The following is a 5,203-nucleotide window of genomic DNA, read 5'->3' as shown; positions in this document are numbered from 1 at the left end:
GGGAAGAGAAATATATTCATATGCTTCAAGCTAAGATGATTTTAAAACTTGCATTTAAAGCAAAAAAAAAAAGATAGTTATTTGCACAGCACTTTGGAATCATTACTTTTTGTTAACATCCTATGAGTCTATGGAGTAGGTCCTACAAGTATCATCATCTTTTCTCTGCAAATGAAGATATGGGAGCTTAGTTAGGGGAAAGTGATTTGCCCTGGAACACAATATTAAAGATAGAATTTGAACTCATGATTTATCTCACTTTAAGCTGAACATTTGACCCACTAGCCAGACTTTCTGTCAGTCCAACTGTCAGGTTAGTTCTTAGAAGCACATCTTGGATAAGTGTGAAATTTGAGGAGTATATCTTTATGATGGAGGCAGGTAGTGAAAAGTAGTTTATTTCCAAAATCAAATCATCTTTGAACAAATTGATTACTGATAGTCTAAGCAACTTGATAGAGTTTACTGTGAGGAAATGACTATAAGTTTTGGTTGCTATTTTTCTATCTACTTTCCAATGTTTTCTAAGTCACTTTGTATTCTTCTTTCTTACTTTGTACCATTCCATTGCAAATCAATTGGAATGGCCATACTGATCTTGATGAACTAATCTAAGATGCTCATTTCAAAAACCATGCAGTCAAGTGAAGAGCATCACTAAGGATTCATTTTGTGTTGAACATTGAAATTAACACTGAAAATCACAATAGAAATAGAGTATTACCTCTGACTTCAGGGTCACAACATGTGGCTGGGTGTCCATAGCCTTAATTCTTGAAAAATTCCATCAACATTTGAGAAAATCTTAAACATTAGTATATTTCCAAAGAAGACAAATTCAGTGCTTGTGAAGATATCAAAGAAAGGAAAACTTAGTACCAGGCAAAATCAAAGAGGAAAGTCTTCCTGGCAACAAGAAAAAAAAAGTTTTGGGATTACTTCTGTGAGAGATTTGAACGTTTAAAGCTAAGAAGAATATTTCAGCCAGAGATGAGCAGAAACAGAAGAAGCAAAGAGGAAATTAGGCAACAGTAAAAGATTGTTGTATTTCAGTCATTTAAGTATTGTTCAACTCCTTTTAACTCCATTTAGAGTTTTCTTGATAAAAATACTGGAGCAGTTTGCTGTTCCTTTCTACAGATTATTTTATAGATGAAGAAACTGAAGCAAAAATAATTAAGTGTCTTGCCTAGGGTCACATAGTTAGGAAATCTCTGAGACTATATTTACATTCATGCAGATGAGTCTTGCTGCCTCCTGGCCCAGCATTTATTTATCATGAGTCCTAAACTTCTAAAGTAAAAGATACCTACATCCCAAATTTAGAACATTGGAAATTATCCAAATTATCCAAAATTGTAAAGAATCCTTTAGCATCTTTAGGAAATCATTTTTTTTACTTTGAATTTTTATATATTTGTTTAAGAAAAAATGATTGTACTAGATATTTCCAACACATCAAGGATCTGTGATTTGATGGAATGAGAACTTTCCCAAATCGACTTAATCAAGGTTACTTGATTACTATGTGCTTACTATGATCCAGCCAGCCAAGACAACAAAGAGGCAAAAACAGACTATGTTATCAAGAAACTCACAATCAAATTGGGGCAAGAGGGTAATATATAAACAATTATGCACAAAAGAAGATATATACAGGATCAAAGGTACATACAGGATGAATCAGAAATAATTATGAAGAAGGGAGTCAGCTTTAAAAGACATTGGGGAAAGTTTCTTTTAGATAGTGAAATTTTTAGTTGAGATTTGAAGAAAGTCAGGAAAGTTAAGATGCAAACAGGGAGGGAGAAAATTTCAGATCTGAGAGATTATCAAAAAATGCATATATTGGGGAAAAAGAGATTCTTGTGTAATTAACAGTAGGAGATCATTGTCACTAAATATGGATGTAAAGTAAAAAGGATTTTAAAAGATAAACAGGATTTCCTATTTTTTCCAGGAAAAGGCCTAAGTTGGGCTTATTTAATAGGTGTACAACTCATTCAGAAGTGCAATTTAGAAAGATCACTTTGATAATTGAATGGAGGATGGACTGGAATGGGGAGAAACTTGAAGCAGGGAGACTAATATAGTAAAAATTCAGGTACAAGTTAATAAGGGCCTGATCCAGGGTGATGCCACTAATAGAAAAAAGAAGAGAATGTGTAGTGTAAAAAAGCAAAATCAACAAGAATTGGCAACAGTTAAATATGGGAAGTGAACCTGAGGAATTGAGAATGACACTATGATTGCAATCCTGTGTAACTGGGAAGACGATGATGATTTTAAAAGTAAAATGGAGGATAAGAAGAGAGGTTTGGGAAGAAAAAAATGAGATCAATTTCTGACACAACTTTAAAGTGTCCATAAGACATTCAGTTTGAGATATCTAACAGAGAGTTGGAGATAAGAGACAGAGGTCGGGAGAAAGATTAAGGCTGTATAATTAGTTATAGTCCTTTTCATAGGTACGATAATTGAATCCATGGGAGAAGATGAAATATCAGGTATAAAGGGGAAGGAAAACAGTTTTTTCCCCCTTTCATTCTCCAAGAAGACCATGACATCAGGGAGGTAATGCCATGTCATGCAAATTAATTTGATTGAAGTAAAGGAAGGTTGTGCAAGGACATCAATCTCACTTTTTCCATCTGGATCCAATGGCATAGAGATCAGGACGATTGGAGGTGCCCTCAGGAAAAATGTGCAACAAACAAGAATGACAGGATGAAGATCCAGTAAAGAAGAGACAGGAGGAAAAATCAAATAGGTAGGAAAAGTATCAGGAGAGAGCAAGAAGAGGATGATGAACAGGGTCAAAGCCTGTAGAGAGGTCAAGACATTTGGGAATTAAGAAAATGCAATTAGATTTGGTGCCTTAAAAATCAGTGGATTTGGAGAAAACAGTTGAATGATGAGGTTAGATCAAACTATTAAAAGTTTACAAGAGATTTAGAGAGGAAATAGAGATACCTGTTGTAGATAGCCTTTGTGATAGATACAAAGAAGCAACATAGTATAGTTGATAGTGTGCTATACTTGGAGTCAGGGTTTCTGGCCAAAGAAGAAATTCTTTGCCTCAATTGCTACCTAGCCTTAATCACTGAATGGGTGTGACCAGTCTTGTTGAAGAACTTAGCTTAAAAAAGGCCAAGGCTTCCCATTGTATCCAGGGCCATCTTCAGTGCTCCTGATCTATATCTGGCCATTGGATCCAGCTGGCTCTTGGGAGGAAAGTGAGGCAGGTGATCTTGCACAGCCCTTCCTCACTTAAATCAAATTAATTTGAATGCCATGGCATCCCTTTCTGATACCTTGGTCTCTTTGAGAACAAAGGACAAACAACAACAACAAGCACTTTGAATAAGCAAAACCTACATTCATGTTAAACTTTTGATACTATGTGATCAAAGGTGAATTACATAAACCCCCTAAATTTTAGGGCATTCTCTAGGACACTGTAGGATCATAGATTTGGAATTGTAAGAAACTTTAGAGATAGTCCAGTTATTGTTCAGTCACTTTTACATCGTACCTGATTCTTTATGACCCCATTGGTCAGTTATTTTTCAGTTATATCTGATCTTTATGACCCCAGTTGGGATTTTCTTGACAAGGGTAGTGGAGTGCTTTGTCATTTTATTCTCTAGAGTTAAGTGACTTGATCAGATTTACATTAGTCAATGACTGAGGTTGGATGTGAATTTAGGAACAATGAGACTTTTTTTTTTTTTTTACTCCAGGCCAGATACTCTATTAACTGCACCATCTAGCTAATCACCAAGTACAACATTCTTATTTTACAGATGATTTAAAAAGGCCAAGAGAATTTGAATTACTTATCCTGGTTATTACTTGTGTTTTCTAAAAGATCTAGGACGTAAAGCCAGTTTCTTTGACTCCAAATGGTTTTCTTTTCAACATATTACATTATCTTCCTAAATTTATGATCTTCACCATTGGAAATACACAAGTTATTGTGTAAGTTTTTAAAGAATACTTATTTATGTTTAGTTTGCAAAGGCCTAAGATTTGATCTCTACTGTGTAGAACCTTATAGTTTCTTAAACCTTAAACTTTAGAGTTTAGTGGCCAAAACATATTTTATAAATTCACCAAGTTTAAAATAATTGAGTCTCTACCATGAATAGATAACATTTATTTTTCAGACTGAGGAGCAGCAGCCCAAGTTCAAGTCAAACAAACATTTCATTAATTACCTACCATGTACCAATCTCTTTGCGAGACATTGAAGACATAAAAACCTAAAGTCCTCCAGGTTCTAACATTCTGCAGCAGCTACATATGACGCATAGAGAGGGAAGAGAACTCAAAATTTATCTGATGTCATTTTAAGTGTGAGAGAGTACTAAGAATTGAAGGCATCAGGAAGGGTCTTGCAGAAAATTTGCCATCTGAAATGAATTCTGAAGGAAATTAAAGTGTCAAATTGGCATAAATGTGAAGGAAGTACATTCAAGACATGGGGGACAATTCTTTGCAAAAAATGGAATGTGATATAAAGCTGAACCTTAACTGCTTTCATTTTTTCTGACTTCTATATGAGATAGACTGATAGTTAATTTTTTTAATTAAATTATCCTTTCCAATTGTTAGCCAAAGTTATGGAGAGAAGACTGAAACCATAATTTACAAACTTTAAGAGAGCTTCAGGCTGACTGTGAAATGAGAAAGAGAAAAAAATTATCAATTTGACAGCAATTGAATACATATTTAATTTTGTGAAATAATCTTTCCAAGGCAAATCTAAAAGAAACTGGAATGCCACCTCCCATTTACTGCTGAATTATGTAATTATATATTTTGATGAAGGCATGATTTCATCTATATGTGTATATGTCCTATTGATATATATATATATATATATATATATATATATATATATAAATATATATATATATACATATATATATTTATATATATATATATATATATATATATATATTACAACCAACTTATGCCATCTCACTCATTGAAAAATAAAAAAGCTAAGAGGAGTTGAGTTGACAGGTAGATTATTCATGTGTTTTGAAAGAAGTCATGCTAAATTAAAAGAGGACATTGCCTTACTGGAGAAAGACTGAGTTTATGAAGCAAGTTTACTGAAGTTGAATATTCTTGAATACTCTTGGGAACCTCACTTTAAAAAAGAGCTAAATTATATATCTAAGTGAAAAATTAT

The sequence above is a fragment of the Sminthopsis crassicaudata genome, chromosome 3 (genome assembly GCF_048593235.1).
Source record: "Sminthopsis crassicaudata isolate SCR6 chromosome 3, ASM4859323v1, whole genome shotgun sequence".
Classification (NCBI taxonomy): domain Eukaryota; kingdom Metazoa; phylum Chordata; class Mammalia; order Dasyuromorphia; family Dasyuridae; genus Sminthopsis; species Sminthopsis crassicaudata.
Note: the sequence above shows the minus strand (reverse complement) of the source record.